The sequence below is a fragment of the Capra hircus genome, unplaced genomic scaffold, assembly GCF_001704415.2.
Source record: "Capra hircus breed San Clemente unplaced genomic scaffold, ASM170441v1, whole genome shotgun sequence".
Taxonomy (NCBI): domain Eukaryota; kingdom Metazoa; phylum Chordata; class Mammalia; order Artiodactyla; family Bovidae; genus Capra; species Capra hircus.
Window position 1 is genome coordinate 1 of NW_017189625.1, and position 25,187 is coordinate 25,187.

Consider the following 25,187-nt stretch of genomic DNA (forward strand, 5'->3'; position numbering starts at 1 on the left):
TATTTACAATAATTATGACCAGGATGCGTAATGATAACCATTTCACAAAATAATTCAAGGAAACAGTATGTATATATATAAGGTCTGGAAGTCAACAGGTGAAGACTAACCGATCAAATTACTGTTGCTGTTTGCTATTTTAGTCACTTAGTCCTGTCTGACTCTTTTGCAATCCCACAGACTGCAGCCCACTAGGCTCCTCTGCCTGAGGAATTTCCCAGGCAAGAACACTGGAGTGGGCTTGCCATTTCCTTCTCCAGGGAATCTCCCTGACCCAGGGATGGAACCCACATCTCCTGCATTGGCAGGTGGATTCTTTACCACTGGGCCACCAGGAAAGCCCAACCTACCAAGCACCCTAAATGTAAAAATACAAATAATACAACAACAAGGGCAACTGCTTCTCCGTTATAATTTGGGTAATAATCTAAAGAAGTTATATCAGTTAAATAACAGTGTGTTTAATAAATAAATCCCCAAACTGTGGCATAACAAGTGTGCTTAGTGGCTCAGTGGTGTCTAACTCTTTGCGACCCCACAGTCCATGGAATTTTCCAGGTCAAAATCCTGGGGTTACCCACAGCCCACCAGGCTCCTCTGTCCATGGGATTCTCCAGGCAAGAACACTGTAGTGGGTAACTATTCCCTTTTCCAGGGGATCTTCCCAACCAAGGATGGAACCCAAGTCTCCCGCACCGCTGCTGCTGCTGCCGCTAAGTCGCTTCAGTCGTGTCCGACTCTGTGCAACCCCATAGACGGCAGCCCACCAGGCTCCCCCTGTCCCTGGGATTCTCCAGGCAAGAACACTGGAGTGGGTTGCCATTCCCGCACCGCAGCCGGCCTCTTTACCAGCAGAGCCACCAGGGACGCCGCCGGGTTCCTTTCTTCAGGCTCCTGGCGCGAGGCCACGCCCCTACCTGGTTTCCTAGCAACCAGGCCCGCCCCCGCGCTCCTCCTCCTCCAGCCTCGCTGCGACGTCACTTCCTCTCCGCCACAGGAAGTGGAGTCCTAGCCGGCGTCTTCTCCCAGGAGCTCGGCCCGCAAGGCGTCGTCCGGCTGTCGCGGGAGGAGCGGCGTTTCCTCGGGCCCCGGAAGCCGGCCAGTCCTCCGGGCTCCGTCTCCCGCTGGTGCTGAGGCCCTAGGGGAGTCGGAGGACCTTGACGGTTCAGGCCCGCCTGAGAGGACGGCGAGGCCCGGGAACGCGTGGCCTCTGAGGCGACGGGGCTGGCGGGCCAGCTCCTCGGGCGCTGGGCTCTCGTCAGCCGCTGGGCTCTCGTCAGCCGCTGGGCTCTCGTCAGCCGCTGGGCTCTCGTCAGCCGCGGCCCCGAGAGCTCCTCGCGTGTCCCGCGCGGGCCGCCGGGGTCCCGGACGCCTTCCGCGGCTCCCTCGTCCTTCCTCTGAGGGGGCTTCGCCGGACTGCTGGCTCCCTTCGCCGCCCAGACGCCGAAGGGCCCCGCCCTGAGCTCCTCGTGAGGCAGCGAGCGGTCGGCTTGTGACACTTCCCACTGCTCCGGGGTAAAGGTTTGCGTGTGTGCACAGCAGTGCGTGCTTGTGTGCTTTGCTTTCCTGCAAGATCTGAGCTTTGAGAACCTTGGGCTGTGATTGGCAAGGAGGGTATTTTGAGTTCCTGCAAGATCCGAACTAGGAGAACATTGGGCTGTGTTTTGGCAAATAGGGTATTTTGATTTACTTTCCCTTAACATCTCTGCCATGGGTTCTTCCGTGTTGTTGTAAACCAAGCAGCTCTTCTACCTTCAGTTAGCTGAGTGGGAAGGCACGCTGGAGTTAAGGCTGAACGGGTCCACGATATGGTGATAGTTTGGGTTTTGTTTTAGTCACTCAGTGGTATGCGACTCTGCGATCCCGTGGACTGTGTCTCCTACCAGGCTCCTCTGTCCATGGGATTTTCCAAGTAAGAGTGCTGGAATGTGTTGCTATTTCCTTCCCCAGGGGATCTTCCCGACCCAGGGACTGAACACAGGTCTCCTGGATTGCAGGCAGATTCTTTACCATCTGAGCCACCAGGGAAGCCAAGCCTAACCTGTTTGTATTTGGCGATCTTAGTTAGATTTAATGTGTGCTTGGGTTTCCTATTCAAGACTACAGATTCTTCTTGGACAAATAACTGTGTCACATAGCACTTTGGTGCCTCTTTCAGCCCCAAGCGCAATACTGAACACGTAATAAAGATTGGTTAAATTTTTCAAGTATCAGTATCAGAAAATACACATTGTGACATTTCAACTTAATATTGATGGGGCCTGTTTTCCTGTAATATCCCGGAAAGGACGGCAAAATAATAAGATCTTGTAAGATAAATATGTCTGAAATTTAGAGGCTGCCAAGAAGTTGTTAAGTACAGTCCTGTGGGGTGGGAGAGAACTATGATACATCTACCTTGTAGAAGGATGCCACATAAAAAATGATGTTTCATTGCTACCTTTTTTTTTTTCTTTTTTTCAGAAAGTACGTGTTGTATCCTAACCTGCTATCTCAGGGGTGCTTGCTGCCATCATGGGAAACCAGCTCGCTGGCATTGCTCCCTCCCAGATCCTTTCTGTGGAGAGTTATTTCTCAGACATCCATGACTTTGAATATGATAAGAGTCTGGGGAGTACTCGGTTCTTTAAAGTTGCTCGAGCAAAGCACCGAGAAGGCCTGGTGGTTGTGAAGGTCTTTGCAATTCAGGATCCCACGTTGCCTCTCACCAGCTATAAACAAGAGCTGGAGGAACTGAAAATCAGGCTTCATTCTGCCCAGAACTGTCTGCCTTTCCAGAAAGCTGCCGAAAAAGCATCTGAGAAGGCAGCCATGCTCTTCAGGCAGTACTTGCGAGACAACCTCTACGACCGCATCAGCACCCTTCCGTTCTTAAATAACATTGAGAAGCGCTGGATCGCTTTCCAGATCCTCACAGCTGTGGACCAAGCGCACAAGTCCGGCGTCCGTCATGGGGACATCAAGACGGAGAAGGTGATGGTCACCAGTTGGAACTGGGTTCTTCTAACGGATTTTGCCAGTTTCAAGCCCACTTACCTTCCAGAGGACAACCCGGCAGATTTCAACTATTTTTTGACACTTCACGGAGGAGAACTTGTTACATTGCTCCTGAACGTTTTGTCGATGGTGGATTGTTTGCCACAGAGTTAGAATATATGAGAGATCCTTCAACTCCACTTGTAGACTTAAACAGCAATCAGAGAACAAGAGGAGAATTGAAGCGAGCAATGGATATCTTTTGAGCAGGTATTTGAGTTGGTCAGCTTTGCTAAGGTGGGAATGAATGTGCATTTATTTTAACTGTTGAATACAGAAATTAACTTTTTGGTAAATCCACCTACTCTTCAGACAGATGCATTATTTCATTGGATGTGTTTTAAGTAGCTAGAATATGCAGAGAGTGATCCGCTTATTCAGATGTTTAAGGAATATCTGAATTCTTCTGTATGGGTCAGGCACTGTCTTAAGTGAGAGAGATGAATAGTTACATTTCTCTTTTCAAGGTGCTTGCCCTTTAAATGAAGAGATTGATATTGGTGAGATTTCGGTGCACTGCTTTTTGCTGTGGTGGTGATATGCTTAGGGTACTGTTACAGGAACATATGGATACTTAAATGAGTGTTTGGTGGTGATGGGTAGAGAAGCAGAATCAGGAAAGGAATCTTGGTTGGAAGGATGATATTTACGCTGAGACCTGAAAGGTGATTATGGCTCAGATGCTGAGTTGTGGTCGACTCTTTGCGACCCCATGGAGTGCATCACCCCAGGCTTCCCTGTCCTTCCCCAGCTCCCAGAGTTTACCCAAACTCATGTCCATTGAGTCGGTGATGCCATCCAACCATCTCATCCTCTGCTGCCCTCTTCTGTTTCCTCCAATCTTTGCTAGAAACAGGGTCTTTAGCACTGATTTGGCTCTTCCCATCAGGTAGCCAAAGTATTGGAGCTTCAGCCTCAGCATTAGTCCTTCAAGTGAATATTCAGGGTTGATTTTTCCTTTAGGACTGACTGGTTTGATCTCCTTACTGTGCAAGGGACAGCACCACAGTTCAAAAGCATCAGTTGTTTGGCACCCAGCCTTTATGGTCCAACTCTCACATCCACACATGACTACTCGAAAAACCATCGCTTTGACTATACACACCTTTGTGGGCAAAGTAGTAGTTGCTTTTTTATGCATTGTCTAGGTTTGTTGTAGCTTTTCTTCCAAGGAGCAAGCATCTTTGAATTTCATGGCTGCAGTCATTGTCCACAGTGATTTTGGAGCCCAAGGAAATCTGTCACTGGTTCCACTTTTTCCCCACCTGTTTGCCATGAAGTGTTGGGCTTGGATGCCATGATCTTAGCTTTTGAGTGTTGAGTTTTAAGACGTTTTTTTCACTCTCTTTCACCCTCGTGAAGAGGCCCTTTAGTTCCTCTTCACTTTCTGCTATTAGAGTTGTATCATCTGCATATCTGAGGTTGTTGATATTTCTCCCGGCTATCTTGATTCCACCCTGTGGTTCATTCAGCCTAGCACTTCGCAAGATGTACTTTGCATAGAAATTAAATATGCATGGTGACAATATACAACCTTGATTTACTCCTTTCCCAGTTTTGAACCAGTCCGATGTTTCATGTCTGATTCTAACTGTTTTTTCTTGATCTGCATCCAGGTTTCTCAGGACACAGGTAAGGTGATCTGGTATCTCTTGAAGAATTTTTCCACAGTTCATTGGGATCCACACAGTCAAAGGCTTTTGTGTAGTCAGTGAAACGATGTTTTTTTGGAATTTCCTTGCTTTCTCTGTGATCCAGTGGATGTTGGTAATTTGATCTCTGGTTCCTCTGCCTTTTCTAAATCTAGCTTGTACATCTGGAAATTCTTGGTTCACGTACTGCTAAAGCATAAGTTGAGGGATTTTGAGCGTTACCTTGCTGGCATGTGAAATGAGTGCAGTGGTTCGGTAGTTTGAACATTCTTTGGCAATGCTCTTCTTTGGAGTGAAAACTAACCTTTTCCAGTCCTGTGATCACTGCTGAGTTTTCCAACTTTGCTGGCATATTGAGTGCAGCACTTTCACAGTATCATCTCCTAGGGCTTGAAATAGCTCAGCTGGAATTCCGTCACCTCCACTAGCTTTGTTCATAGTAATGCTTCCTAAGGTCCACGTGACTTCACAGTTGAGGATATCTGACTCTAGATGAGTGATCACACCGTCATAGTTCTCTGGGTCATTAAGACCTTCTTTGTACAGTTCTTCTGTGTATTCTTGCCGCCTCTTCTTAATCTCTTCTGCTTCTGTTAGGTTCCTACTGTACCTGTCCTTGCATGACATATTTCCTTGGTATCTCCAGTTTTCTTGAGAGGTCTCTAGTCTTTCCCATTCTATTGTTTTCCTCTGTTTCTTTGCACTGTTCATGTAAGAAGGCTTGTGATTAGATTCACATTATTCATTCTCAGGCCCTCTGTGTAGGTGATGATGTTTTCATACTATGTTATCTGGAGCAAATGGTATGTAATGGTGATGTTTATTTTGATCATGTGGTCAAATGCTTGCCCACTTTCTCCTTTCTGTAGTTACTTGTTGTTTTTGTTTTTAATCCCTTGCAATTAGTAAAGCGACCTGTGTGAAGAAACTTTTCACACCGTGCTAGTATCCTACCAGTTGTCACGATTTCCTCTTTGATTTAGCATCTGTTGATCATTCTTGTCTTCTTTGATCTTTACTGTGATGGTTGCAAAATGATGATCTTCCGATTCCAGCACCTTCCACCATAGGCCTTCAGCATTCTATGTGCTCAAGTATCCTCTCTTTCCCCTAACTTGTTTATTATTGTTGGTATGGACTCTTCTGGAGAAGGCAGTGACACCCCACTCCAGTACTCTTGCCTGGAAAATCCCATGGGCGGAGGAGCCTGGTAGGCTACGGTCCATGGGGTTGCAAAGAGTCGGACACGACTGAGCAAATTCACTACTACTACTACTATGGACTCTTCAGTTCGTACCTGCAGTTTGTAGGTAGGTAGGTGATATTACCTGCAGGTAATATTCTTTGTAGGATTTTTATATCAGGGATATTAATGTTTAGTTTTCTTTAATTATGATCCTTTTGTGTAGTTTGCTACTAGGGTAAGATTGGCCTCATAGAATGACTTGGAAAGTGTTTCTCCTCCTCTGTGTTTTGTTAGGACTTGTTAAGGATGGCTGTTAATTATTTTAATGTTTGGCAGAATTCACTTGTTTAGCTGGCTTAGGTTTCTCTTTGTGGGAGATTTTTAATTACTAATCCCATCACTCTTTAAGGTCTATTCAGATTTTCTTTGAAGTCACCTTTGGTCATCTTTATCTTTTTAGGAATCTGTCCGTTTCATTTAGTTTGTCTTAATTTTTGGCAGGCATACATTTGTTTAAATTATTCCCTTAAAATTCTTTTTATTTCTGTGAGGTTGGTAGTCATGTCCCCTTTTTCCTACCTGATTTTAGTAGTTTGAGTCATCTCAGTAAAAGTTTGTCAGTTGTGTTGAGATTTTCAGTGCACAAGCTTTTGGTTTTGGTAACATTCTCTAGTGTATTTTATACCTTATTGCATAAATTTTCTCTCCAATTTCTGGTTTTCCTTTCCTTCTTTTCCCTTTGGTTTTAGTTTGTTTCTCAAGGTTAAGATTAAGTTATTGTTTTGAGCTCTTTTGCAAGTTAGGTGTTTATCGTTTACATCTTCTCCAAATGCTGCCTTGGTTGCATACCATACGTTTTTGTGTATTGCTTTCATTTTCATGCATCTCAAAGTATTTCGTAAGTTTTCTTGATCATTGGTTATTTATGAATACATTGTTTCATTCTACATATTTGTGAATTTTTCAGATTTCTGATACTGATTTATTTCATTCCATTGTGTTTGAAGGACATAATTTCTATGATTTCAGTCCTTTAAAACTCTTGAAGCTTGTTTTATGGTCCAGCATATGGTTTCATCTGAGAGTGTGCCACATGTGCTTGAGAAGAAATTTGTATTCTGTTAGATGGAGCGAGTGTTCCTTTGATATCCGTTAGATCTAGTTGATGGTATTGTTCAGTTCTTCTGTTTTCTTTTTGCTTTGGTGTTCTTAATAGCCATTTTTAGTTTTTTTTTTAAATTATAAAACTTGATACTATATGAATAGAAATTAAGAAATTTATTGAGTTTTTATTATATATCAGGAACTGTCTTAGTTGCTAGAGATTTTTTAGTGAACAAAATAGACAAAAATCCCTATGGAGTTTACATTCTCGTGGGTATATGGATAGTAAAGAAATACATGCATAAAATATAAAATGTGGTGTTTGGTGTTGTTGGGAGAGGATTTTGCTATGTGTTGAGGGTGGGGTAGTTGTGTTGGGGCGCTTGCAGTTTTCAACTGGGCAGTCACGAAATGCCACACTGCTAAGATGACATTTGATTCAAGACCTGAAAGAGGTTTATGTGTAAACCATGAAGATTCTCGATGGAGTCACACCCCAGGCAGAGGGACTGGCACATGCAAAGCTGTGGCTCAGGTTGTTCAAAAATCTTCTTAAAACTTGTTAAATGTGTGTCAGATAATGATTCGGTGAAACTGCTCTGTCTTTTTGGGAATGTAGATACTTTATTTCTTGTTTGAAGATTATTTAAGTGCACTATGAAGGGTATCTCTTTTCCCCCTTTAATCTTACAACCACACTTCTTAGCACTTCCCATTTTATAATTGTGTTTGCTGGTTTACTTTCTCTCTTCTAGAATAAGAGCTTCCTGAGGGCAGAGATTTTATCTGTTTCGTGCACTGTTAAAGTCTAGTGTGTGGTAGGCACCTGATAACTCTTTGTTTAATGGTTAGTGAGTGAGTTGTCAGATATGACTTCTCAGTAGTTTCTTATGAACTTAATGTCTATAAATTCATAATAAAAACTCTATTATGACTTTCAATCTATCCTTATATCTCTTAATATATGTGTATATATAATGCATGTGTAGTACATTTGTTTTAAACTAGAGAACAAGGAAGTAGTTTGATTTAATTTTTTTAAGGAGAAAAATTAAGTAGGCCTCTTTTGACTTCATTCTTTTGTAAACTGATGATTCACTGGTAGACATTTTTTCTGCCTTGCTTGATTGTAGTTGTATGTTCCATTAAAGAAGTTATGTATCTTGAGTTTCATGAATTCTCTGAATTTTGATTTGTATTAAGAATCTGTTGCCTTTCAGTTTTAATGGAATTATTTCCTGCTGTTTTCCAGGTTGTGTGATTGCTGAGCTTTTTACAGAAGGCGTGCCTCTGTTTGATCTCTCTCAACTTTTGGCCTATAGAAATGGGCAGTTTTTCCCTGAGCAGGTGCTGAGTAAAATTGAAGATCGCAGTATAAGAGAATTGGTAACTGCTGCAAATATTTACCATAATGTTTTAAATAGAATTATATTCTCCCTTCGGTATTAGTTCTCTGGAAGGTTTTGAATTTGGGACAAGCGCTAAAGCCCCATAGACTAATATAAGCCTCCTATTTTTTTTAGTTTGTTTGGCAGAAATGTATAATTTTCTCCCCTTCTTAGACACAGAGCTCATTTGACTTTATATAACAAATACACACACACCCCTTTCCATTAGAATCCTAACTCTGCTTTGGACAGATTTGGAAGGAAATAAGGAGGTGCTTGGGCATTAGAGAGGATGTCCAAGATAGAGCTTCCTGTTAAGTAATAAAGAGGATAAATATGTAAAATGAGGAGACAGGAGAATCAGCTTGAGTGTAGTACAGCAGTATAGGGGCATTTCATATAGAAGCAGCTGGCTTTGTAGACGTTCCTTGACTCTGAGGGCAGTTCTGGCAGTGGGGCTGTTGAATCACCCGTTAGTATAGCAGATCAGATGTGAGGAATTCTGGGAGGTCATGTCAGCCGTATATATCCACACTGCTGTTTGAGGGGATTTTTTTTACGGCATTTACTATAGTAACTGATGCATTTGATGATGACTATGAGCCACTGAAAGGTTATGGTATATTTAAAATATTCTTTAGTAAGGTAGGGAACCCTGCATTTTGATTTCTTTTAAAAATGGCAAATATTAAAAAGTAAGATGCTCCAGAGGAAGCCAGTTTAGCTCACATCCAGTGAACAATAGACTGGCTTTAGGAGCTGGCATACCTGTCTGTTCTCGGGGTGGTGCCCATTATCATGTTTGCTAAGTAACTTTATGAATTTGGGCTGACGTTTTCTTAGCTGTAGAAGGAATGAATTTGAGTGCTTTTAAAGACTTGATCCTCTTTATGTGTCTGGACCATCTAGAGTACATTAGTACGTGATTTCGTCTTGCTTTATAGGGTGATGGGAGAGTCACATTTTACTCAGTAGTGAGGTTCTGAAAGTAGTTTGAAAGGTGAAGATTGGAAAGAGTCAGTATGACCTCAGAATCCCTTTAAATCACGTGTAAGTTGGTGTTGTAGCTTTGGTCTGATTTAATTTGCTTTTCTCAAATCTGTGTTTTATTCCCATTTTCCCCTTGGTGTAGGTAACTCAGATGATTCACCGTGAACCAGATAAACGTTTAGAGGCAGAAGATTACTTAAAGCAGCAACGTGGCAATGCCTTTCCTGAAATAGTCTATACTTTTCTTCAGCCTTATATGGCCGGCCCAGTTTGCCAAAGAAACATTTCTTTCTGCAGATGAGCGTATTCTGGTTATAAGGAAGGATTTGGACAACATCATTCACAATCTCTGTGGACACGATCTGCTGGAGAAAGCGGATGGAGAGCCCAAGGAGAATGGGCTGGTTATCTTGGTGTCAGTTATAACGTCCTGCCTGCAGACCCTGAAATACTGCGACTCCAAGCTTGCCGCTTTGGAACTTATTCTCCATTTGGCCCGAAGATTAAGTGTAGAAATTCTTTTGGATCGTATTACACCTTATCTTTTGCATTTCAGCAATGACTCTGTTCCCAGAGTAAGGGCCGAAGCCTTGAGGACATTGACTAAAGTTCTTGCTCTGGTGAAGGAGGTTCCTCGCAACGATGTCAACATTTACCCAGAGTACATCCTGCCAGGCATAGCCCACTTGGCCCAGGATGATGCCACAATCGTCAGGCTAGCCTATCCTGGTAAGAGCTTATTATCCCAGTAAATGACCACTGACATCCTGAAATTAGTGACCGTAATACCTCTTGTTTCTCTGATATTTTGGAAATTCCAAAGATAACCTTGAACTTTCATCCTTGAATTATTTGTGTACATTTTGGTATAATTTATAGCTGATCTGTTCATGAAACTCAAGCTTTGTGTGTACTCTGATTATTTGAAGTGATCAGAATTATTAAGTAAAAATATATAGCACAGAATTTTATGATTGTACTGGGAGTAGTCATCTCACATGCTAGTAAAGTAATGCTCAAACTTCTCCAAGCCAGACTTCAGCAATACGTGAACCGTGAACTCCCTGATGTTCAAGCTGGTTTTAGAAAAGGCAAAGGAACCAGAAATCAAATTGCCAACATCCGCTGGATCATGGAAAAGGCAAGAGAGTTCCAGAAAAACATGTATTTCTGCTTTATTGACTATGCCAAAGCCTTTGACTGTGTGGATCACAAGAAACTGTGGAAAATTCTGAAAGAGATGGGAATACCAGACCATCTAACCTGCCTCTTGAGAAATCTGTATGCAGGTCAGGAAGCAACAGTTAGAACTGCACATGGAACAACACACTGGTTCCAAATAGGAAAAGGAGTACGTCAAGGCTGTGTATTGTCACCCTGCTTATTTAACTTCTATGCAGAGTACATCATGAGAAACGCTGGGCTGGAAGAAGAACAAGCTGGAATCAAGATTGCCGGGAGAAATATCAAACACCTCAGATATGCAGATGACACCACCCTTATGGCAGAAAGTGAAGAAGAGCTAAAAAGCCTCTTGATGAAAGTGAAAGAGGAGAGCGAAAAAGTTGGCTTAAAGCTCAACATTCAGAAAACGAAGATCATGGCATCTGGTCCCATCACTTCATGGGAAACAGATGGGGAAACAGTAGAAACAGTGTCAGACTTTTCTTGGGGGGGCTGGAAAATCACTGCAGATGGTGACTGTAGCCATGAAATTAAAAGACGCTTACTCCTTGGAAGAAAAGTTATGACCAACCTAGATAGTATATTCAAAAGCAGAGACATTACTTTGCCGACTAAGGTCCGTCTAGTCAAGGCTATGGTTTTTCCTGTGGTCATGTATGGATGTGAGAGTTGGACTGTGAAGAAGGCTGAGTGCCAAAGAATTGATGGTTTTGAACTGTGGTGTTGGAGAGAACTCTTGAGGGTCCCTTTGACTGCAAGGAGATCCAACCAGTCCATTCTGAAGGAGATCAGCCCTGGGATTTCTTTGGAAGGAATGATGCTAAAGTTGAAACTGCAGTACTTTGGACACCTCATGCGAAGAGTTGACTCATTGGAAAAGACCCTGATGCTGGGAGGGACTGGGGGCAGGAGGAGAAGGGGACGACCCAGGATGAGATGGCTGGATGGCATCCCGGACTCGATGGACGTGAGTCTGAGTGAACTCCGGGAGATGGTGATGGACAGAGAGGCGTGGCGTTCTGCGATTCATGGGGTCGCAAAGATTCGGACACGACTGAGCAACTGAACTGAACTGAACTGAACTGGGAGTATTAACATTAATTTGGAGTACGAGGTTTACAAGTATGTGCTTCTGATCTAGTGTCTTTAGACCTTTCTGAAGTTTCTCTGAACAGATATGTTTGCTTGAATATTAGTATTAGGGTATAACAGTCTATTGCTGTTGAAAAAAATTAATTTTCCTCGGTAGTTTGGTGTCGAAAGGTCCTAACCTGTTAGGTTACTGAATTTGAAGGTGCTTTCAGTTACTATGGGAAATAGATGGGGTAACAGTGGAAACAGTGTCAGACTTTATTTTTTTGCTCTCCAAAATCACTGCAGATGGTGACTGCAGCCATGAAATTACAAGATGCTTACTCCTTGAAAGAAAAGTTATGACCAACCTAGATAGTATATTCAAAAGCAGAGCCATTACTTTTCCACCTGAGGTCCGTCAAGTCAAGGCTATGGTTTTTCCAGTAGTCATATATGGATGTGAGAGTCGGACTGTGAAGAAGCCTGAGCGCCGAAGAATTGATGCTTTTGAACTGTGGTATTGGAGAAGACTCTTGAGACTCCCTTGGACTGCAAGGAGATCCAACTAGTCCATTCTGAAGGAGATCAGCCCTGGGATTTCTTTGGAAGGAATGATGCTAAAGCTGAAACTCCAGTACTTTCGCCACCTCATGCTAAGAGTTGACTCATTGGAAGAGACTTTGATGCTGGGAGGCACTGGGGGCAGGAGGAGAAGGGGACGACCGAGGATGAAGTGGCTGGATGGCATCACTGACTTGATGGACGTGATTCTGAGTGAACTCTGGAAGTTGGTGATGGACAGGGAGGCCTGGTGTGCTGGGATTCATGGGTTCGCAAAGAGACACGACCGAGTGACTGAACTGAACTGAACTCAGTTACTATGATGCTTAGGAAGTGTGGCTTCTTTGTGGTGAAGTGGATGTGTTACAGTAACACATCTACCGGTTTTTACAAATATTGATAATTCTCATAAAATCAAGTGATACAGACTTGTATTTTTAGCTCCCGAAATTAATTTTGAATGCTTATTTCTGCATGGAAAATGTCATTGAAATATTCACATAATTCCATGATTTATTTCTAAAATATAATCTGATGGAAATTTGGAATTCTGAAGTCTTTGTAAATAGTATGTGACTTATGTGTAGTGATGATAATGTCTCTTTCTTTGAAAGATACTTGCTTAGTATTAATTCATTATTTTATGATATACTTGTTATTTTAATGGAGTATGACAAATGATCTTTGGACTCTGTCTTTACAGCTACACACATCCACAGGGTGATCCGTGCTTGTTGGCTTTTTAAAAAATATTTATCCATCTGCCTGTTGATGGTTTCTGATGTCCATAGTTGTATAGGTGTAAATTTTAGGCTTAGGAAATTCAGGATTTATTTAAAGAGATATCCAGGTTTATTATTTGAAAGAAAGCATGTTTATAATTCACTTGGTAAAGAGAAATACAGTTGACCCTTGAACAATGTTGGGCTTAGCGATACTGACCCTCCACACGGTTGAAAATCCTCTTATAATTTATAGTTGGCCCTCCATCCATGGTTCTGCGTCTGTGGATTTCAGCCAACCATGGATTATGTGATACTGTAATTTAATTTAATATTGAATTTTTATTAATATCAGTAATATAAATATAAAATATTTAATGTTATTTAATAGTAGTAAAGACCAGGAGCTGACTGTGGCTCATATCATGAAATCCTTATTACCAAATTCCGACTTAAATTGAAGAAAGTAGGGAAAACGCTAGACCGTTCAGGTATGACCTAAATCAAATCCCTTATGATTATACAGTGGAAGTGAGAAATAGATTTAAGGGCCTAGATCTGATAGATAGAGTGCCTGATGAAGTATGGAATGAGATTCTTGACATTGTACAGGAGATAGGGATCAAGACCATTCCCATGGAAAAGAAATGCAAAAAAGCAAAATGGCTGTCTGGGGAGGCCTTACAAATAGCTCTGAAAAGAAGCGAAGCAAAAAGCAAAGGAGAAAAGGAAAGATACGCATCTGAATGCAGAGTTCCAAAGAATAGCAAGAAGAGATAAGAAAACCTTCTTCAACGATCAGTGCAAAGAAATAGAGGAAAAGAACAGAATGGGAAAGACTAGAGATCTCTTCAAGAAAATTAGAGATTCCAAGGGAACATTTCATGCAAGATGGGCTCAATAAAGGACAGAAGTGGTATGGACCTAAAACAGAAGCAGAAGATATTAAGAAGAGGTGGCAAGAATACACAGAAGAACTGTACAAAAAAGATCTTCACGACCCAGATAATCATGATGATGTGATCACTCACCTAGAGCCAGACATCCTGGAATGTGAAGTCAAGTGGGCCTTAGCATCACTATGAACAAAGCTAGTGGAGGTGATGGGATTCCGATTGAGCTATTTCAAATCCTGAAAGATGATGCTATAAAAATGCTGCACTCAATAAGCCAGCAAATTTGGAAAACTCAGCAGTGGCCACAGGACTGGAAAAGGTCAGTTTTCATTCCAATCCCAAAGGAAGGCAATGCCAAAGAATGCTCAAACTACTGCACAATTGCACTCATCTCACACGCTGGTAAAGTAATGCTCAAAACTGTCCAAGCCTGGCTTCAGAAATACGTGAACTGTGAAATTCCAGATATTCCAGCTGGTCTTAGAAAAGGCAGAGGAACCAGAGATCAAATTGCCAACATCTGCTGGATCATGGAAAAAGGAAGAGAGTTCCAGAAAAACATGTATTTCTGCTTTATTGACTATCCCAAAGCCTTTGACTGTGGATCACAAGAAACTGTGGAAAATTCTGAGAGAGATGGGAATACCAGACCACCTAACCTGCCTCTTGAGAAATTTGTATGCAGATCAGGAAGCAACAGTTAGGACTGCACATGGAACAACAGACTGGTTCCAAATAGGAAAAGAAGTCTGTCAAGGCTGTATATTGTCACCTTGCTTATTTAACTTCTATGCAGAGTACATCATGAAAAATGCTGGACTGGAAGAAACACAAGCTGGAATGAAGATTGCCGGGAGAAATATCAATAACCTCATATTGCAGATGACACCACCCTTATGGCAGAAAGTGAAGAGGAACTCAAAAGCCTCCTGATGAAAGTGAAAGAGGAGAGTGAAAAAGTTGCCTTAAAGTCAACATTCAGAAAACGACGATCATGGCATCTGGTCCCATCACTTCATGGGAAATAGATGGGGAAACAGTGGTAGACTTTTTTTTCTTGGGCTCCAAAATCACTGCAGATGGTGACTGCAGCCATGAAATTAAAAGACGCTTACTCCTTGGAAGAAAAGTTATGACCAACCTAGATAGCATATTCAAAAGTAGAGCTGTTAATTTCTGTCTAAGGTCCATCTAGTCAAGGCTATGGTTTTTCCAGTAGTCATATATGGATGTGAGAGTCAGACTGTGAAGAAAGCTGAGCGCCGAAGAATTGATGCTTTTGAACTGTGGTGTTGGAGAAGACTCTTGAGACTCCCTTGGACTGCAAGGAGATCCAACTAGTCCATTCTGAAGGAGATCAGCCCTGGGATTTCTTTGGAAGGAATGATGCTAAAGTTGAAACTCCAGTACTTTGGCCACCTCATGCGAAGAGTTGACTCATTGGAAGAGACTCTGATGCTGGAAGGGATTGGGGGCAGGAGGAGAAGGGGACGACAGAGGATGAGATGGCTGGATGGCATCATGGACTCGATGGACGTGAGTCTGAGTGAACTCTGCGGGTTGGTGATGGACAAGGAGGCCTGGCGTGCTGCAATTCATGTCGTCGTAAAGAGTTGGACACAGCTGAGCGACTAAACTTAACTGAATGTTAATATTTCAATATAATATTGAAAAATTCAGGTGTTCAAGCATCAACTTAATTGCAATGAATCAAAGTAAATGAAAGAGAAGGCTATGGTTTTTAAAATCAAGTTGTGTTTTTTAGACTATTATGAGGTATTTTTGCCCAGTGTGTCTTAGTCTTTCTCAGTTGTAGTGAATAGGTAAGATTCTGATGTGTAGGTATTATATTAATATATCATATTTACATTCATTTACCAGCAGTCATAGCATAAAAACAGTAGCGACTTTATTGAAAAATCTGCTTTTAGTAAGGGCATGTACTGCTTCTGGTTGGAAGGGTTAAATGTATAATATATAGAGATTCTGAAGTTGGTTCTGGATTCTTTATTTTTTAAAATTAATTAATTTACCTGAAGACTACTTCCTTTACATTATTGTGATGGCCTCTGCCGCACATCAGCATGAATCAGCCGCAGGTACTACCGCACAATTGCACTCATCTCACACGCTAGTAAAGTAAAGTAATGCTCAAAATTCTCCAAGCCAGGCCTCAGCATTACGTGAACTGTGAACTTCCTGCAGTTCAAGCTGGTTTTAGAAAAGGCAGAGGAACCGGAGATCAAATTGCCAACATCCGCTGGATCATGGAAAAAGGAAGAGAGTTCTAGAAAAATATCTATTTCTGCTTGATTGACCATGCCAAAGCCTTTGACTGTGCGGATCACAAGAAACTGTGGAAAATTCTGAAAGAGATGGGAATACCACCTAACCTGCCTCTTGAGAAATCTGTATGCAGGTCAGGAAGCAACAGTTAGAAGTGGACATGGAACAACAGACTGGTTCCATATAGGAAAAGGAGTCCGTCAAGGCTGTATATTGTCACCCTACGTATTTAACTTCTGTGCAGAGTACATCATGAGAAACACTGGACTGGAAGAAACACAAGCTGGAATGAAGATTGCCGGGAGAAATATCAATAACCTCAGATATGCTGATGACCCTTATGGCAGAAAATGAGGAGGCACTAAAAAGCCTCTTGATGAAAGCAAAAGAGGAGAGTGAAAACATTGGTTTAAACTCCACATTCCGAAGATGAAGATCATGGCATCCGGTCCCATCACTCCATGGGAAATAGATGGGGAAACAGTGTCAGACTTTATTTTTTGGGGCTCCAGAATCCCTGCAGATGGTGACTGCAGTCATGAAATTAAAAGACGCTTACTCCTTGGAAGAAAACTTATGCCCAACCTGGATAGTATATTCAAAAGCAGAGATATTACTTTGCCGACCAAGGTCCGTCTAGTCAAGGCTTTGGTTTTTCCAGTAGTCATGTATGGATGTGAGACTTGGACTGTGAAGAAAGCTGAGCGCCGAAGAATTGATGCTTCTGAACTGTGGTGTTGGAGAAGACTCTTGAGAGTCCCTTGGACTGCAAGGAGATCCAACCAGTCCGTTCTGAAGGAGATCAACCCTGGGATTTCTTTGGAAGGAATGATGCTGAAGCTGAAGCTCCAGTACTTTGGCTACCTCATGCGAAGAGCTGACTCATTGGAAAAGACTGTGATGCTGGGAGGGACTGGGGGCGGGAGGAGAAGGGGATGACTGAGGATGAGATGGCTGGATGGCATCATGGACTCGATGGACGCAAGTCTGAGTGAACTCCGGGAGTTGGTGTTGGACAGTGAGGCCTGGCGTGCTGCGATTCATGGGGTCACAAAGAGTCGGACATGAGTGAGCGGCTGAACTGAACTGATACGTGTGTATGCCCATCCTGAACCCCCCTCCCGCCTACCTCCGCACCGCATCCCTCTGGGTTGTCCCAGGGCAGTGGCTTTGGGTACCCTACTTCAGGCATTGGACTTGCCCTTGTCTTCTGTTTTGCGTTTGGTAATGTACGTGTTTCTGTGGTGTTCTCTCAGATCATCCCACCTTCGCCTTCTCCCGCTGGTCAGAAGTCTGTTCTTTACGTCTGTGTCTCCTTTCCCGCCCTGCATGTAGGATCACTGGTGCCATCTGTCTAAATTCCGTATATATGTGCGTTAATATACGATGTTTGTCTTTCTCTCCCTGACTTATTTCACTCTGTAGAACAGGCTCCAGTGGTTCTGGAGTTTAAGGTCTGTCTGGCTGTTGAAGCTGACACACCAGTCTTGAGCGGTAGGTATTAGAGTGTCTTCATTTCCCAGCTGAGGAGTTGGGGATGGGAGAGGCTGAGGTATACCACCAGAGTGTACCAGGACTGGTTCTTTCTCAGTTCTCAGGGCTGCGGCTGTGGACCTGGATTTTGAGGCACCGTGCTTTTATCTGTCTGCTGGGTCTGAGGGTGAGAGGTCGTGGTGACCCAGGGTCAGTGCCAGGACCTTGCAGTGCCCCGTGCCACCCGGCCATGGTGAGCCATGGCGTAAGCCTGAGAAGGCTGTGTTTTTACATAGAGTCAGAAGTCTCTTTGAACTTGTATGGCTAAGTATAATTAAACCACACGTGTCAATAATGATAAATGTTTAAAAATCAATTAAAATTTTCTTTTGTTGTGGTGGTTTTAAACTCGAGAGATGCTGGTATAGATTTGTATCTTGTGTCAAGTGAACTGACAAGTGTGTTGTGGTTTATGAGCATAAATGGGGAGATAAGTAATAGATCTTTCCAGACTTGAGAAGTGCCCAGGAAAAGCAGAGGCTTTTCCTAATAAAGATATTTCCATTAACATGGGATTATTCATCAGGAATCATCAGAGAATGGTATAGAATTCTGTCTAATTTAGGGTGAGTAGGCGCTGCAAGGTATCAAAACCTTGCTTGCCAGAGGTACATTTTTGTTCTATTCAAAAAAGTGTTGAACCTAGCAAGCATAGGGGGTAGGACTCCACGATGAAGGGAAGCACTGTATTTGGCAGACGAAAAAGCGTCAGCTATGGTGGGATGCATCACTATTTCAGAGATGTTACAAAGTGAAGAAAAAGTGAGTCTTAGAATGAATAGAATAAGGTAGTTCCTGTTCAGTGCCACTGGCTGCTGAGAAGAGAAAGAGTGTGTCTTCGAGGGTATGGTCACATATTAAGCATGGGAGTGAGAGGGGAAGGGCAGAGGCAGCAATATGCAAGAATGGGAGGAGGAGGAAAGTGTAAGCCCAGAGCAGACAGAGTTAGCAGCAGGTGTGGCAGCAGCGCTAAGGAGTAGGTGTTTCCACAGCGGCCAGGAGTGGGGAATAGTCTTAGATGATCAGAGAGAGAGAGGAGGCGGACCGCTGCCAGAGCATGGCAGACAGCGTCATGCTGGTTCAGCAGGAACCCGCGGATCACTGTAAAGCAGGCCCTTAAGGGGTGATGCGCGTGGGTAGTGGTCCTCTGAGGTGGTCCTGACTCGGTTACTGAGGAAGCTGAGACTCAGGTTGGCTGACCAGTCATCTGGTAAGTGCCAAGGTCAAGGTGTGAGCCAGGACCGGGATGATCCTAAAGGTCAGCTTTTTAATTCAATGTGAAATGTGTTTCTCTGGTAGCCTGCTGCGTGTCTCTTACTCAGTATGATGCTGTTGAAAAGATAGATCTTTGTGGAAGAATTAAGCTGTTTTTTTTTTGCATCAAATCATTTGAGTGCTGTATTTTGGTTATTTGGTATTTTTTCCAGTTTTATTGAGATGTCATTGACATACCTCACTGTATAGTTTTAAGATGTAGAGCATAATGGCTTGGATTTACATATATTGTGAAGTGATTACTATAGTAAGTTTAGTTAGCACCCATGATCTTACAAAGATAAAATACAAAGCAATGAAAAACTGCTGTTTCCTTATAATGAGAACTCTTAGGATTTACTCCAGAACTTTCGTATATGCCATACAGCAGTGTTCACTGTAGTTACCATGTTGTACATTTCTGTATTTTTAAAAGAAGTTTATGTTTCATGATTAAAATGGGTAGTTTGGGTCTAGTTGTAGATGGTGAGATTAGTCACTGAAAGTCAGGTTAAGTGCTAAATTGGAAAGTCTTGCTTTTCTCTAGTTTTATGATTATTATTTATATGTATTAAGATTTAGGGAAGACAAGTTATAAGCATTGTACAAATTTATGGTTATAATTATTATAAATTTTCTCCCTTTTATAGAAAACATAGCTCTGCTGGCAGAAACAGCTTTGAGATTCCTGGAATTAGTACAGCTGAAAAATCTCAACGTGGAAAACGACCCAAATAGTGAAGAAATAGACGAAGTGACACATCCCAGCGGAAACTGACACAGGTGGTGTGGCCTCCTCTTCCAAGCTCTCTGTTATTTAGAGTGAATTGCTGTTATTTAGAATGTGAACCTGCAGCAGAGTCTCTTTTATAATTCTAGTGTAAAATGAAAGAACACCAGATGTACGGAGGGAAGGAGTCCTGTGTTTGACTGTTCTCTTCAACTCTTTCTTATGCACTGTTATCTCACCCGAAAATGACCAACCTGTCACCACAGATTCTAAGCTCAGTAGTTTTTCAGCCAGAATTGACTTGTGTCAACAGCAAAGCTAGCCAAATTATAAAATAATTATAGGATAAAAGGAAAAACATTGACAACACCATAGCTAAGGAATCTAAACCTTTCCTACTTATGTGAGTATATTCTGACATATACTCAGTCATAAACTGTTTATTTCATACTACCTATGATTCTTGTATCAAAACCCATACCTTTTATCATAAAAGAACAGTGTAACGGTGAACTCTGTAAGGTCTGTCCCTGGCTCAGGTTTCTCTACATCCAGACGGCTTTTTAACAGGCTTTTAGTTAATGTTTATTGTGTTGAATATTTGTAAGTGGAATAATTTACTAAGATGTTTTCTAAGATATTTCTAGTTCAGAAAAACTAGAGAAATCTACTTTTCAGATGTGGAAACAGTGGCAGACTTTATTTTTTTGGACTCCAAAATCACTGCAGATGGTGACTGCAGCCATGAAATTAAAAGACACCTACTCCTTGGAAGGAAAGTTATAACCAACCTAGACAGCATATCAAAAAACAGAGACATTACTTTGTCAACAAAGGTCTGTCTAGTCAAGGCTATGGTTTTTCCAGTAGTCATGTATGGATGTGAGAGTTGGACTATAAAGAAAGCTGAACGCCAAAGAATTGATGCGTTTGAAGTGTGGTGTTGGAGAAGACTCTTGAGAGTCCCTTGGACTGCAAGGAGATCCAACCAGTCCATTCTGAAGGAGATCAGCCCTGGGTGTTCTTTGGAAGGAATGATGCTGAAGCTGAAATTCCAGTACTTTGGCCACCTCATGCAAAGAGTTGACTCATTGGAAAAGACCCTGATGCTGGGAGGGATTGGGGGCAGGAGGAGAAGGGGACAACAGAGGATGAGATGGCTGGATGGCATCACTGACTCGATGGACATGGGTCTGAGTGAACTCGGAAGATGGTGATGGACAGGGAGGCCTGGCGTGCTGCGATTCATGGGGTCGCATAGAGTCGGATACGACTGAGCGACTGAACTGAGCTGCACTGAAGACAGTTGTAGTGTCTCATTTACTTTTTAAATGTATCATTTTATGCAACAAATATTTAGAATTGAGGACACCGGAAGAATTTTAAACTTAGAATGTATCAGAAAGGAAATTCTTCAAATTACTGGGAAAATAATACTGTTGTACATCCTATAAGCATATAATTGGGCTGTTAATTTTTTTTTAATATATTTATCTGGCTTCATTGGGCCTTAGTTGGGGCGCTCGGAATTTTCACTGTGTCATTGGGATCTTTGATGGTGGTGCAGGGGCTTGGTTGCTCCAGGGCATGTAGGATCTTAGTTCCCTGACTAGGGTTCACACCCACGTCCCCTGCATTGCAAGGTGATTCTTAACCCCTGGACCACCAGGAAAGTCCTTGGATGTTTTAACTGATGAAGTTAGGCAGTAAAACTTTGGGGGAGTTAATCTAAAGTTTTCCTTAACATGAATGTAGAATTGTGTCTTTCAGACCACCTTTTCCCTTGACAGTGGCTGCCCCAGAAGTGGGCTTTGCCTTCCATTCGTTTTGTCAGTCGATAACGGGTAAACATAAGCTTTGCACCAGGCAGTTTGTGTGCTTGCTGTGAGCATTCCGGGATGTGGTGGTAAGTGAGACAGAAAAGGTCCCTGCTCTCCTGAGGCTGTTTTAGTAAGGGGGAGACAGCCAACTGAGTAAATAAATGAGTGAAAGATGAAGGGTGGGTAGGAGACAGGGTCAGAGAAGGCGGTGCTGGCCAGATCATGTGAAGTCTTGTCTGGACTTGCAGTGTGTTTTCTGGCTTTCTGAACTGTAGCTAACCAACACCTGCGCCATCAGATGATAACCTGACCACTCTTAAGCGGCTTCACATCCTTAGGTCAGTCTTATTGGACAGTATCTCTCTGGTGCTTCCTCGTCGTTTTTCCTCTGACCCTCATAAATGGAGCTCGTAAATAGTGAGGTAGTGGCCATGCTTGTACCATCTGCTATTACAGTGTTTTTCAATCCATGTTTCATTTTCCCAGCTAGCCTTCAACGCATTGCGTAGTGGAAAAGCTTAGTGATTGCAGGTTTTCAGTGGTGGCTTCTGTAACCATTCTGTTTCCTCCAAGGAGTGAGAAAGACTGGGTCTGTATGTTTGGAGGAAAGAAAGTTGGTCACATTTTTCTTTGTTTTCTTTTTTTAGAGCTCCAAGCCTTACATGAAATGGTCCAGCAGAAAGTTGTCACTTTGCTGAGTGACCCTGAAAATATCGTGAAACAGCCCTTAATGGAAAACGGGATAACAAGGCTGTGCGTGTTCTTTGGACGCCAGAAAGCCAGTGACGTTTTGCTGTCCCACATGATCACTTTCCTGAATGATAAAAATGATTGGCATCTGCGTGGAGCTTTTTTTGATAGTATAGTTGGTACGTTTTTGTTTGTTTTTATTTTTATTTTATTTTTTTGGAATGTTTGTTTTTAAATTGCTCTTTAAGATTTGAATTATCTTCTCAAACAGGTAATTTCCATGCAGTACTACCAAATTTCGTTAATAAGGAAATGAATTCCTGGTATTTCTGTCCGTCTTCATGCTTTTGGGTGCTGGGAATATCTTAGCTGATCAAGAGATTGAGACACACATACAAAGGGATTCCGTGTGGTCATTAAAAAGTGTGTTCTGAAAGAATATTTAATGATCTGGGAAAGTACCATGAAGTATTACTAAAGTGACTGAACTCAGTTGAGTATAGGTAATAATAACAAATGATATCTTAATATACTAAGATGTGAACAGTGATGGTTTTTGGGGCTGGGATTACAGGTAATTGGGTTCTTTTTTCATTTTTCCATGTTTGTCAAATTTTCTATAGTAAACATGCATCACTTTTACAGTCAGGAAATAACAGTATAATTATGATTGAAAATCAGTCTAATTAAAAAGGAAGCTTACAGGCTTCGCTTCTTGTAAAACCAAAACTTTGTGAGAAATCAGTCGACTTTTTTCCCACTATTTTTTCAAAATGTTGAAATTCTTAATTTTCAGATTTATTTAAAGAAGAGAAATAATCTTGTATTTTATCTACGTATGAGTCCTGTTGTGTTTAGATTCAGAATTAGAAAGAAATGAACTTATTTTGCATAGATTAAGTCATGTTTTACACTAAGATTTAATATTTTTCATTTTGGAGTAATAACTGATCATTTTCCAACTACTTATACTGACCTTTTCAATTTTAGATTTGGTTATTTATGAAATATTATGTGCTAAAGCTACATTGTTAAAATTACCCGCTAACCCTTTATATATCATTTTACACATGATTGTAAAACTTGTCTGTTAACTCAAAAAGCTTAAAAACTGTTCTGCACACTGGTCAGCTTTACAGGTATCCAGACTTTCTCATGTAGCAGAAGCTGTGGAGTTTATAGATTTTGATTTTCAGTAATCTGGGACAGTAACTGATAAAAGGTTTGCTGTTGGATATTTTTCCTAAAAAAATAAAAATAGGAAGGAAACTCATCTAGCAATAGTATTCCTGTTTCTGCAAATATTACTGTATAATGATGTAGAGAAAAGGATACTTCCTGCTTTTGAGAAGTCTTGAAATTACTGTTCTTGCTTCATTATAACTGGAGATTGCTGTACCTCCTCTTTTCAGACCTTTCTAGTTTGTTTTTAACTTCTGCATTAGTTTATTGATTCATCTCAGCCTTCTGTCTTGGATTCCAGCTAACTCAGCTGCTAGACACAGTATCTTTGCTTCTCACCTCCCTCTGTCTGTCTTGCTTTCTCCTTTTAAGTAATCTTGTTTTTATTTCTTTTCTTTGGAAAAGATAGTTCATGAAACTTCATCTACTGGTCAGTTCACGTGGATTTTTTTAGAGACAAGATTGATTGATTGATTTTTTGGCTTCTTCTTTTTTGCACGGTCTTTGTTGTTGCACTTGGGCTTCTCTAGTTGCGGCGAGCGAGGACTACTCTTGTCGTGGATTGTGGGCCTCTCATTGCCGTGGCTGCTTCTGTCGTGGAATGCAAGCTCCGGGCGCATGGCTTCAGCAGTTGCAAAATGCAGGCTCAGGAGTTGCGACTTGCAGGCTTTAGGGCATGAGCTCAGTAGTTGTGGTGCACGGGCTTGTTTGCTGCAGAGCATGCGGGGTCTTCCCCTACCAGGGGTGGAACCTGTGTCCCTCGTACTTACTGCAAGGTGGAGTTTTAACCTCTGGACCACCAGGGAAACCCCCATGTGTATTTTGAAACACGGCCTTTATGTTCTTTTTTCACTTTTAAAGTAATTTTCATTTATTTTTTGTGTATAAAAGTTAATACATACTTGCTATAGAAAAATTGGACTTCCCAGATGGTACTAGTTGCAAAGAAGCTGCCTGCCAATGCAGGAGATGTAAGAGATGTGGGTTTGATCCCTGAGTCATGATCCCCTGGAGGAGGGCCTGGCAACCCACTCCAGTATTCATGCCCGGAGAATCCCCATGGACAGAAGAGCCTGGCGGCCTACAATCCACAGGGTTGCAAAGAGTCTGACATGACTTAGCACAGATGTAGAAAAATTGGAAGATCGAAAAACCTTAAAGAAAACCACTTTCTTCCGGTTCTCTAGCACATGTACAGCCTCTGTTAATGTTTTGTTTGTTCCCTTCCTCTGGGTCATGCTTGCCTCCTCTTTCCACCCATCATCCCGTTTTGCCATATGTGCTGTGAGGCACTGTTATGTACTGGCTAAGAGCGGCAGTGTTGTTTTATTTTTTAATTGAAGGGTAATTGCTTTACAGAATTTTGTTGTTTTCTGTTGAACATCAACATGAATCAGCCATAGGTATACATATGTCCCCTCCCTCTTGAACCTCACTGCCGTCTCCCTCCCCACCCACCCCTCTAGGTTGACACAGAGCCCCTGTTTGAGTTCCCTGCATCATACAGCGAATTCCCACTGGCTCCCTATTTACATATGGTAATGAAAGTTTCCATGTTATTCTCTCCATGCATCTCACCCTCTCCCCCCACCCACCCCGCCACACCCACCCACACCCACCCCCACCCACACACAGCCACACCCACCAGCCACACCCACACACCCACACACACCCACACCCTCCCGCCCACCCACGCCCCACCGCCACCCACGCCCTCCCGCCCACCCGCCCACCCGCCCACCCGCCCACGCCCACCCGCCCACGCCCCCACCCGCCCACCCCCCCCCGCCCACCCCCCGCCCCACGCCCCCCGCCCACCCGCCCACGCCCCACCCGCCCACACCCACACCCTCCCGCCCACACACACCCACACCCGCCCGCCCACACACATGCACACC

The 25,187-nt window shown here is 42.5% G+C and overlaps 1 pseudogene; it reads left to right on the forward strand.

Moving 5' to 3' along the window:
* The first annotated feature begins 1,001 nt into the window (after positions 1–1,001).
* Positions 1,002–25,187, forward strand: part of LOC108634578 — a 45,372-nt pseudogene continuing 21,186 nt past the window's right edge.